A 13,027-nucleotide genomic window follows, 5' to 3' on the forward strand; every position below is an offset into this window, starting at 1 on the left:
TGTGCCCACACTTTTTCCGCCGGCCTCTCCCACATAAGGCTTACCTTAAGTGGAAAGCGTCTGATAAGAGAAATAGTCTTCCTCTGAAGAAAGACAGTCTTCTGTTCCTCTCCTTTCTTGCCATATTGTTTCTTCTGAAAAGTTTTCTCTTAACTGGCATTTTTTCATAAAATACAGCTGGTATACTCAATCTTGTTATCCATCCCACGCATGTTCAGTGTGGGCCACTGGGCATCTAGATACTGGGTTTGGAACACAGAGTAACCATTTCTGGGGGGACACAAGTCCAGTGACTAACATGAAAGAAGCTGACTTTTTCATATGAGAGATAAGAAAAAATGCTAGAATTTTCATTTTGTCTTATTTTGCTTATTTATTGTCCACAGTTTTTAGGCACAATTGTGCCTAAATCTGTGTGTTAGCATTTGGAAATCTGATTTAGTATTCTCACTATTACTTTTGTTTCCAAACAACACGTTATCCAGCCACACTTCTGGGTATATAATAGCATGTTTGTAAGCTCTTTAGCTAAGTTCCTTTTGCTGGCAGGGGGATCTAGAAAAGTGTAATTATTTTTCAAATTTTTCGGACTTAGGCATGCCATGAAACTGGCTGGCAGACAAATAAAATCTCGTTAGACAGCATCTAGATAATGAGTAGATTTGGTTCTTTTTTTTTTAAGATTTTATTTACTTATTTGAGAGAGAGAGTGCACAAGCAGGGGGTGGGGCAGACAGAGAAGCAGACTCCTCGCTGAGCAGGGAGGGACCCCAACCTGGGGCTGATCCCAGGACCCCGGGATCATGACATGAACCTATGGCAGACACTTAACCAACTGAGCCACCCAGGCACCCCGAGCAGATTTGGTCCTAACTAGATTCTAATATAGATTAAATCTATCCTTTCCAGATGAGAAGCAAGGGACAGTCTTCCTTTATGACAAGCTGGAAAGCTTACCATGAGGACACATTTGGATGAGTGTTAAAAATGGATTTTGCCCAAAGAAGAAAAGTACATCCTGGCATCTCAAAACTACCTAACAATATGAACATCTCTCTTTGTTAATTTCAGCTATGTGACACATTTTAATATCAAACCAGTGGTGGAGAAAATTTTTAAAGATACATAATAGCAAAATATCTAACTACAAAAGACAGGGTCTCACCACTGTTCAGTTACTTGTCTTCCTGACACCAAGCTCTGCACAAACCATCTAGGAAACTGAGGGCATTTTTAACTTTTCAAGACTGTTCTGACTTACCATAGCATTTCTACATCTTACTGAATTTTAACTGTAGTGACTCTAATATGACTTTTTTCTTCTATGCAAATATTCTCGGCCTCCTTAAAAGAGACTGCCAATAATTCCAAATCGCAGAATTAAATCCCAAGTCCTTTCAATTTTGTATACTTTGCCGTTATAATCTTCAATGCTTAATAAAGTGACACTGTTATGACTTCCCAAATCTGTCTCAATAAATCAGTGAATTTCAGATAAAAGCTTCTTTACTCAGTTTCATCCTTAATTCAGTGATCTATAAGTGTCCATGAAGGTCAAGTGACAATCCATTGACTTTAAAAAAACATGAGAAACACTCCCAGGGCAAAAGATCCCAATGTCGCTGAATGTATTTAAAGTAAGTGGTTTTGACTTAAGCAAAGATTTCTCCTTAACCCAGAAGAAAAGCAGTCACTCCTTGGAAATACCACAGAATTCAGGGAAGTGAAATGAATAATGGCAAAGGATTAAATTCCCCTATTCCAGCCTGTACATACATCTACTGAGTATATACAGGAACACGAAGGCTCCACTCACGTGTTGTTCATGGACAACCCTCTTCTTTTCAGCCCAGGAGCATGATCCTCTCTGTCATGCAGATATGTCATAACAGAGATTAGTGGGTCCATAGGCACCAGCCCTCCCTGGTTCTGCATGTTCAATTCAAAGATGTTTGAAAATATCTCCTTGCCATTTGAAAACAGAATTCAGTCCATATTGATAGCAGTATCTATTTCAAAATTCAACAACAGAAAATAAAAGATCATAAATTTAGAGTCAGTTTGTTGGGATGAAATTACAGCTACAGAAAACAAATCAAAGAGCAGCCACATGCCTACTGCATGACTGATAGAGTATTCATGCATGCATGCATGCATGCATTCATTCATTCACTCTATTGTTTGCTCATTCAACACGTATCTGTGGATTGTCTACTGTGGGCCACTCATCATTCATTTAATAAACATTTATGGCACACCATAATTGATTCATTTATCAAGTTAATATTGTATGTGCCAGATCATGTTGGTTTGTCCCTCGTAGCCAACAGATGATTACTGAGCACTTACTCAGTGCTAGATCTTAATAGGTTCTAGAAAAAAGGCTCAAATGAATGGCTGAGATGGAAGCCCACAAAATGTGTAAACATATCCTGGATGATGTTGTTACTTGGGTGATGTCATTGGGCCTGTGGCTTCTTAGTGTGTTTGGAGCAGGGCTTAGAGGGCTTAAGAACCAAGTTCAACATGAGGAACCCCTCCTTGTGCTAGCTGGCCACTGCAGACATCCCAAGGGGGTCCAGCAGGAAAGAGCGGTTGATTCTGATCCAGTGGGTCACCATCAGGAGACAAACGCTCTGTAGCCACAGCATTGCCGCGGCTCCCAAACACTGTCTTCTCCTGGGAGGCTCAGAGAGAAGAGGCGTATTGACCTCTGTGTGGGAGGCTGGTTTGAAATCGGGCAGACTTGTAACCAGAATCTCTTTTCCACAATCTTGACTGCCCCACAGACATGGAATCTGCCCCCCGCTTCTCTCCTGAAACACTCACTCTAGTCTGTGCTGAGCATTTTATAATGCATACTATCATCGAACTTGACCTGACTAATAGGAAGGGCTGTTATTACCCTGACGTCACAGACAGGAAAGCAAGCTTGGAAAGGTGGGCAACTTGGCCCAGGACACATAGCCACAATTTAAACTCAAGCCCTGATTCCTCAGGGCAAAGGCGGAAGGTAGAGCTGGTAAAAGAAGAGGCAAGAAGGAGGGAGGAAAGCTGAGGAGAGGGAGGTGGGAAGCAGGAGAGACAGGGATAAAGAAGAAAACAAGGCAGAAAGGTGCTGAGTCAATTCTCCCGGAAGCGGAAGTGCAGTAAAAAAGGATTATATCTGCTCTCTGATCTTTGTTACAGAGGATTAGCCTCAGGATCCCAAACACCCATATGCAAATCAAAATTGTAATCACTGCATGTTGCTGTAGACCCCACGAAGAGATCACAAGGCCAAAGTTAGATTGCTTCTTTTTCTGAGCAGTCTCATAATGGTACATTCTTCAGTTTGCTTCACAGATGTCACTGTTCATGGTGGAGAGTTTTCACGGGGGCTATAACACAATGTCCGTACCTTGGAATGGGGCCACCCAACCAGGGGTTTGATTCCGAAGGGGTGCATCATTTTCTTCCTTTTTTGGCAAACTTTCCCGAATTACCTACGGTGTGCCAGGAATTATGCTAAGCATCGGAGATGCAGAAATGAAAGCCATGGTCCCCGTTGTCGAGGGCTCACGATAAAGCAGGATAGCCAGGCTCCTGCCATAGTGATGCGGGGCATAATGTTTGTTCATGCTACACAAGAAGGTATGTGGGAGACAGAGCAAGGAGAGAAAGCAGGCTGGATACTAAAGAGAGGAGACAAAAGGACTATGTCCAGAGATAGGGCACCTAGGCTGGATGCTTAGATCTTTTGCCTGTCCAGCATTGACTCCTCCTTCCCCCGGGGAAAAAAATATCTGATTCTCCTTTAAGGATTCACCTATACTCTTCTTCTAGGCCAGATAAGTCCACCCTCTAATCCAAGGTATGGACATGTGACTCGAGCCTGGCCCAGTGGAGAAGAGTCATGTGACACAGATTAGACCAATGAGAGATGGTCTTGGGACTGTGTTTTGGCAACAGTGCTATAGGGGAACTGACCTTCCCTGGAGGTTGCGACCCAGGTTGGCTGTACATGTGTTTCTGGGTGAGGGGTTGGGTGGTCCCCCGTGACATAAACAGCATGGAAAATGAAGACAACGAAAAAGTAAGCAGAACCCAGACATGGAGGAAAAACTAAGACATTAGCCTGAGCTGGTTGGAGCCCTTGGATGCAGTTGTGCCTGAGGTCCGTATTACCCTCCTCACCTTGTCCTTTGTGAAATCGGTGTAAGTTGGGTTGTATCACTTGCAATTCGAAAAGCTCTGACAATACAATAATGTTTGCTCATTTTAGGGAAATTCATGTTTAAGTGAAAAAGGTGAAATCAGCTTTACAGTTAAAATGCCAAACACCCGTTCCATTCCCTGTTGGGTTTGGTCCAGCCCTCCGGAGTCTAAAGGAGACGACCCGACACCATCCTCATTTGAGACGGAGCATCTTGTCAGCCTGGAAAAACCATGGGGAGTCACCGCTAATGTATGGATGGCATGGAGTGGGAGGCGAGTCGATATATGAGCCAGGCGGGAATCCTGGGAACGCTTTGAGGATAAGCCAGTGATGTCCAAGAGTATGTGAGGCGTTTCTCTTGGAGACAGAACACTCTGCAGCTGAGTGACGGATAATGCAGCCTGTGAACTATACCTACATCTACAGGACATCTGGCTTGGACGTCCTTGGGACAATCAGTGGGAAAGTCAGCAACTGTCTTTTGAAGTAGACTCTTGATTCTTCTGGTCTCTCTGATGCTATTTCATTTGGAAACATAAATTAACTGGTTTGAATAAGCAAAATTCATTGGGGTTTGATTTGGGGTCTTCAAATCCAAATACACAGGGCATAGAAAGGACTTTAGATTCCCTACGTCCATTAGGAGTAACATTTTAAATACCTACTCTCTCCATGTGGATTCATCAATATATTCCACCAAAAATTGCTTTTTGTACCTGGCACTGTCCTACAGGCAGGGCTGAAGAGGTGGGCCCAAATTAGATAAAGTTCTTGCCCCCGGGGAGCCTACACATCTTCCCTACATAAAAGCCCATCCTCTTCTATGGTAGTGAATCTATTCGCTCAGTGAATCAGTTAATGTTTTTTTTTTTCTTTGCACCAGCTTGTGTAAATATGCACATTATATATGACAAAGTTAAGGCTCAGATAGCAGGATGTTCCAGAAACGAGCTATTCTTTGAGGGTGAACTAATTGTTTGATAAACAGAGAATATAAAAAGTGAAGTGCTAAACCCCCGCTACATTTCTAAACTTCCCTTTTTATTACCTTTGTTCAAACTGGAAAATCTATGATTTGCTTCGTTGGTAACCCTGGTTGATACAATCTTCAAAAGAGTCCGGCATGTTGGTGCAGTGGTTAGAGCTACCCTGTGCAGAACAGTGATCTTGAGTTCAGGTCGCTGCTGAGTGCTTGAAAGATGGATAGTCCTAATTAAGACAGGCTATAAGTGCAAAATATAAACTGATTTTCAAAGCCTTAGTATGAAAGCAGAAAAAAGGTGGTAAAGTTTCTTATTAATAATCTCTATATTGGGGTGCCTGGGTGTCTCAGTCAGTTAAGCGTCTGACTCTTGGTTTGGCTTAGGTCAGGATCTCAGGGCTGCAGGATCGAGCCCCAGGTCAGGCTCTGTGCTTGGCTCAGAGTCTGCTTGAGACTCTCTCTCTCCCTCTGCCTCTGCCCCTCCAGCTGTGAGCACTTGCTTTCTCTCTCTCCGTCTCTCTCTCTAAAATAAATAAGTAAATCTTCTAAAAAAATAATCTCTATATTGACTGTTGAAATGATAGTATTTTCAGATATTTTGGATTAAAGACATATTATTGAGGGTGCCTGGGTGGCTCAGTCGTTAAGTGTCTGCCTTCGGCTCAGGTCATGATCCCAGGGGCCTGGGATCGAGTCCTGCATCAGGCTCCCTGCTCAGCGGGGAGCCTGCTTCTCCCTCTGCCTGTCTCTCTCTGTCTCTTCTGAATAAATAAATAAAATCTTTAAAAAAAAAAAAGACATATTATTGAAATTAATTTCTCCTGCTTCTTTTTCCTTTTTAAAAAACATATGGCTACTAGCAAATGTAAAATGACCTACGTGGCTCACATTATTTTCCGTTGGACAACACTGGGTTAGAACAGGACTCTGGAGTCAGAGTGGAGATTGAAATCTGGCTTCTCGATTCAATAACAGTGTGGCACTGGGTAACTTAACCTCACCGGACCTCAGGCTCCCCCTCTGTAAAAGGGATCATTGACAGTCCCTGCCTTGTGACGATGACGTGAGAAAGTAGATGCCTAGTGTTAGCACAATGCCTGGCACATGGCTCCTTTTTAGTAAATGCTAGTTATTCAGAACTACTCTTCAGTGTCGCCCCCCGGGAAGTCCGGGGATTGGGCTCCATCAGTAGCAAAATATACGATGGGGATTTGGATAAGTCTCTGACCAGACTGTTTCCTTTTGATTTGTCATTTTCCCAAATCTAAAGTGCTCACAAAATGAGGGTATTGTTAATGGATAGCCATGGCTGGCTGGCTAATGAAAGACTGGTTCTCATGGTCATTTTTTTGTGGCCCTGGAGAGTACATGCAGTTACTGCGACACATACTGTTAATTTAGGTAATTTTTCCTGTGAGCCAACCATGGGTCAGACATTGTGCTAAACGTGTTATCTATAGGTTGTGCTCCCAACAGCCAGCCCGGAAGCACAGGAGGGCCAAGAGATTTGCTTAGGGTCCTCCTGCCAGGAATGGGCAGAGACAGGACTCAACCCACATCCGTCTGACCCCAAAAGTGAATCTACGTATTGACCAAAGCAGAAATATTCTGGGTAATTCCCTGTGGCCGTGAAATCACAGTGCCTTCCTCAGAGTCCCACAGACTGTTTAGATAGAGGAGAAAAGTAGGTTTACCGCAGGAGTTCCAGATTGTTGCCCCAACAAAAGGGAATCAGAGATTTTATAGGAACAAAAAATTCTGCTTTCAAAAGGTGTCCGTTCTCTACTTTGAAGGTAGCGGAGAACCATCTGTAATGAGGACCCCATTCAACGCAGTCCTTCCAATCTATGGCTCGAAAATATGACCAGCCAGAAACAAGAAAGTGGTAGAACTTTGTCTCTGGAGAATTTTCCAGGACCTTACAAACATGACCCCATTAATCCACTCAATACCCGGATGAGATAGGTAGCTGTAAGTTATTACTATTCTCGCTTTCAAGATAGAAAACCTGAAGCCAAGAGAGATTAAGCAATTAGTCCAAGGTCAAGTGGTGAGCTAGACCGACCTGGAAACGAAACAATTATCTTCTGAAATTCCACTCAAATACACAAACTGATTGGCTAGTTCCCACCATGTGCTGATACCCACTGAGATGCCCTTGCACAGAATGACTGGCTTTTGCCTGAGATTTCTGCAGCTGCCTTTGACCGAATTGGTATGGACTGGTTTATTATCAGTGTCCAAACTGACATCAGATTTTTCCAAAATATTGGCTGAAAGCAAATACAGCTCCCTGCTCCAAATGTGGTATCCATTTTACCTAGCTCTGTTACATTTAATCACACCTATACAGCTTTTGGAGCATAAAGGGAGACTTGTTCTACAAAGAAGTCCTTCTTGTGTTTTTCTTTAGAGGGAATCCGTAGCCCATAAAAAGGTTTAGGGGCATCTGCAATTTTACTGTGATGTTTAGACTGAGGAACGATGAGCATAAACTGTCTCAGAATTGTACAAAATCTGGAATCCAATGGCTCACCTTTGAGCTTACTGTCACTCTTCAGTTAAATACCCCTCACTCTTTTCAGCTATGTACCTCTGACTGTAGGTAAAGTTGTACGAACCAAAGTCACAGGTTGGGGAAAGAGAAGACTTCCAGGGGAGCCCGGAAGGATCTTTGCTGTGAACTGACATTGCAAAGGCACATGCACAGAGAAAGGGTCCCCTGGAGACAGGGCTGCTAGTGATCCTTCTTGTCCAATTTTGCAAACGCCTCTGCCCCTCCGAATGTAATTTAAAATCAACTATTCTGTTATCAGTTTTGAATGGTTTAGAGCAACGTGAGACATCAATGCAACTGTTGTTGTCGGAAGGAAAATAAGGCCCCATTTCATTAACTTGGGAGGAGGGCATCTTCACTTCTAGAGATGATGACAGGCCACGCTCTGAGCTTGTTTGGTCAAGAATTTACAGTGGTCATTTTTGGACTTGTTGGATGTCAGTTTCTTCGACCATTCTTATTTATGATCTCGTTTTCTCTTCTCATATCCCATGTCAGGCAGTTAAGAGATGTATCATTCCCACTGATGAGATTCAGAAACAGCAGGTGCACCACCCACTTTTATGATTGCATGCACGTGGCAACTGCGATTTTGGTGGTGATGTTGGTTGGTTGCCTAAGGCTGAACACACATCCTGTTGCTCCTCTCTGGGCCAAAGCTCTTTTCAAAGGAAAAATAAGCCAGTCTCTAACATCATTTCTCTGTGTGTCCTACTGTTGTGGACATTTGATGTTTGCCTCCTGTCTTATTTGAAAATTTACATTCCCCTTGTGATGAAGAGCACGTGACTCTTCCCCCAGGGAGAGGGATTTAGGGTCTAGGGTCTCACTTTGCAACCTTGAAAGTGCTCCAGAATGGATGAACACCCAGAAAGCCAAATCAAGAGAAGGAGAGTAAGATGTTGCTTGAGCCCCTGGGACAAGCCACACCTGAAACCCACTACCTCTAAACTGTTGGTTGCATGAAGCACTATACATGTAGGTGTATGTATATATCATGTTACCTTGTGTTCTTTTTGTTGTTGTTGTTCTTTTATTCTTTTTGGGGGGGGATTCTTGCAAAAGAAAAAAAAATTCTAACAGATACCCTTATTCAAATAAACATTCATATTTCTCCTCTCCAACAGCCACACTGTCTTTATCCAGTGAGTCGCAGGCATGCAGACATGGAGGTTTTGTCTTGAATTTATGCAAAGGTTTTCTCCCGAGTCCTGTCTACGTGGAGTCACAGTGGTTGGCACAGACAACATCTGTTTTTAAACTAGAGAACTGCGGGCTTTGCCTTGAGCTTGGGAAAGGGTCTTCGCCCACATGGATCATTTCTGCCGTGGATGCCTAGGCAATTCAACAAGGGGAAGGCAAGGCTAGAGGGGGCAGAGGTATTTTCAAATAGAAGGAAAAACCGGTCTGAAGCTGCTGATTCAACAATTTTGGTCCAAAAGGCTTTTAGAACTCTTTTCTTCTCTAGCCCACGCATCCTCTGCACTGCTAGTGGCGTATTCTGAGATAGAGATCTGATCGTTTCTGTATGTCTGCACTTTGAAAGTCTGTCACAGAGAGGGGGGTAAAGAGTAACTGCAGCAGAGAAACCTGACAAGCACGACCGCACCCAGGTGATCGAGGTCAACATCAAGAGTGAGAAGTCATGTTGATCGTAGGTACCAATGACATGCTGTGGTGAGAATGGGATTTTGTGTCCGTGGTCTTCCTCCTAAAACCCATGCCCCCGGTCTGATCCCGAGAAAAAAAACCCCAGAAGAGGGGCAACGCACAATATATCTAACCCACACTCCTCAAAACCGTCAAGGTCTTTATCAAAAATAAGGAGAGTGTGAGAAACACACAGCCAAGAGGCGCCTAAGGAAACCTGCCTACCCATGTAATGCGCTGTCTGGATGAGATCCTGGAATGAGAGAAGGACATTAGGTAAAAACTAAGGATATCGGAATGAAGCACAGACTTTAGTTAAGAGAATGACATAGAGATATTTAGTGAATAACATTGTATGCCTGTTGGTTCAATTAGTGACAAGTATACTGTACTAATATAATATGTTAATAATAGAAGGATCTGTATGTTTGTGGGAAGTTTATGTGGGAACTCACTGTACTACTATCTGTTCAAGTTTTCTGTAAACCTAAGACTGTTCTAAAAAATAAAGTCTATTAAAAATAAAGTTTATTTAAAAATCCACTACTGGATTTTTGTTGCAGCAGGAAGGTTTCCTAAAATTCAGAGATCAAAAGGGTCCTTGAAATGATTACAGTGGTCCACGGACACAGTCTTAAGTAACCCTGAGCCACATTAAATATGCTTTCATTGATCATTTTCAATCCTTCTGATTCAGTAACAAAGAGGAACTCTTGGTTTAGCCCCAGAAACACTTCTCCAAACCTTGCCTGTCTCCCTTTTTAACAAAGAAAGGGAAAGCCCCAGGTTCAGAACTTTGTTTTCATTATTTTTACTGCTCTTCTATTTACTGATGCTTATGAATAGAAAATGATCCTACTTTCACCTTTATGATAGTGGCATTTTTTAACAGTTATTTAAATAGAAAAGTAAGCTCAAGGGCGCCTGGGTGGCTCAGTCACTAGGCATTTGCCTTTGGCTCAGGTCATGATCCCAGGGTCCTGGGATCGAGCCCCGCATGGGGCTCCCTGCTCGGCGGGAAGCCTGCTTCTCCCTCTCCCACGCCCCCTGCTTGTGTTCCCTCTCTCACTGTGTCTCTCTGTCAAATAAAGAAAATCTTAAAAAAAAAAAAAGAAAAGTGAGCCCATTTAATTTTTTAAAATTACTATATAAGACTAGATACTGTCTTCAGCTATGCAAGGCTCAAGAGAGTGGTATTTAAATGACTGAAGGTGAGACTTCATATACTAGGTCTATGCCCTTCGGCATGGTGCTCGAAGCCCCCTCCCACCTGGGGACACCTGTCCACTGTCTTGTCACCAGATGCTCCACCCTGCAAACCTAGAAGCGCCTAGGTCAGGGGCGCTGAGGCCCAGACCCTGGGGGCTTAGAAGAAATAAAGAGGCCCATGGAGAGCAGGTGTAAATCCAATGTACTTTCAGGGCTCTATTTTCCCACATGGGTTGATTTCCCCTGGAGTCCATGGCCTCACTGCATGGCCATCCGTTCTCTCATAGTATTGGCCAATTGTGGCATTCTCGAAGCAACCAGTTCCTTTGGGTCTCTGTGAGCTGAATAGCCACATTAGAGCCCAAACTTGCAACACAGCACTGACAGGTGGAAACAAGTGGGATCTGCAGCCCAGTCTGTACGTCCCCAGGGCTTGATGCATCTCTGGAACAGAGGGGCTTGCTGAGTACTGGGTTCGAAGCCTGGCTCCACCACATACAATCAGTGGGACCCTGGGTGAGGTATGTAAGCTCCCTGGGCCTCCCCTTCCTTGTCTGAGCAGAATGACAGTTCCTGCCTCATGAGATTACTGTGAAGAAAAGTTCACATGAGCGTGACATTTAGCACAAGGCCAGCTCCAGAGATGGGCTCTATAGATGTACGTTCCTCGTCTCTGCCGGCCCAGAATTTCCCTCACTGTCAAGTGCGGATCCTGACAGTATCTACCTCATGGGACTGTCGTCGGGAAGAAACAAGTTCATGCGAGTTAGTCCTAGCAAATGCTCAATCATGTCCAATTATTTTTATCTGTGTTCATTTACTAGTAGTACAGTTATTATTGTGGATTAGCACTTCTAAGAGCTGGAACAGCTCTCCAAGTTTTGGTAAGAGCCATTCACCGTTACAGGCAGCAGTCAAGGCAGATTTTTTTAAGGTCAAAGCCTCAGGTATAGCCGAATTACGTCTATGCGCCTCAGTGGAAATAATGTACGGCTCGACCTGCAGATGAGTCCCGCGGTGCACAGGCTGGTACCTTTCTTAGCAAAAGGAGTGGTTTGTGAGGAAAGAAGCAGAGGTTCCCTCTGGCCAGCTGGGTTTACATAATCAGGCTTGAATGCAAGCCGGCTGCTTCAGGAAGCTCTATGAAGGAAGAAATTCCTGTCCAACAAAAGTTCTTTTTCTACAAAAAGGCAACATAATGAAAAGGGCACCCCTGCAGACTGCCCCAAAATGTTCTGGACTGTGGGAGAATTTCACACACAGCGGCTGTGAGTCCATAGAGCAAATGATACGTCCCCTGTGTCATCAGGGGCCAACTGGGGGGGAGGTCCTCTCCCACCCTCTCCTCCCCAGAGAGTCTTTGGGGAATATATATTTCTGTTTTGGAGCCTGGCGGACAGTCTTGGGTTGCAATGAACTTACCATACGTGCTTGAGTCAGTCACGTCTAACTGGGCCTCAGTTTCCCCATTTGTAAAATGAGACTATTGGACACAGAGCATCTAACACACTTTCTAGCTTTGATAATCAATTACTCTTTCATTTCAATAATGGTAAGATTTGGTAGTTCATTTCTTGGAATACAATTCAAACCTCTAAAGAAATCAGGAGCTGGTTCCCCACCATGATCCACAGTTGGGGGGTGAGGGCTGGTGAGCCCTTGCACGGATGATTTTGTATGTTTTTCTGGATGATTTTGTGTGTGTAACCAAGTGTATCCAGGGCTAGCTATTATCCCTGCTTGCCCAGCTTTCTTGTCCCTCTCTTCCAGAATAAAGCCGATTTCTCCCCTTTGGAGACTGCCCCTCCCACATCACTGAGGATGTCAATCACATGGCCTCATCCTCCCAGCTCCCTTGAATAAGGTAATTGGATGCATGATCCAAAAAGGACCAGGGAGAGTCCCTTTAGGGGGCTGATGTGGATGCTTGGAGGGAGAGGGTACCGGCTCTTAAGCCCCAGAATGCTCAGAGCTGTTGGGAGCCACCTTTGCCACCAAGTAGAAAGAACCCGGCAGGGACTGATGTCAACCCCATGGAAAGTTAAGAGGAAACAGGGGAAAAAGAGAAAGGGAGGGAGGGAGAGGAGGAAGAAAGGAAGAGAGAAAAGGTGGGAAGGAGGAAAAGAGGAAGGGAGAGAAGAGAGGAGCAGGGAGAGACTGAAAGAGAGAGAGAGAAAACGAAGGAGATGGGATGGCGGAAGAGAAGGAAGAAGGGAGAGCCCACCGGTGACTTAATTTCTTTTTTTTTTTTAAGATTTTATTTATTTATTTGACAGAGACACAGCGAGAGAGGGAACACAAGCCGGGGGAGTGGGGGAGGGAGAAGCAGGCTTCCCGCAGAGCAGGGAGCCCGATGCGGGGCTCGATCCCAGGACCCTGGGATCATGACCGGAGCCGAAGGCAGACGCTTAATGACTGAGCCACCCAGGCG

The sequence above is a fragment of the Zalophus californianus genome, chromosome 1 (assembly GCF_009762305.2).
Source record: "Zalophus californianus isolate mZalCal1 chromosome 1, mZalCal1.pri.v2, whole genome shotgun sequence".
NCBI lineage: Eukaryota > Metazoa > Chordata > Mammalia > Carnivora > Otariidae > Zalophus > Zalophus californianus.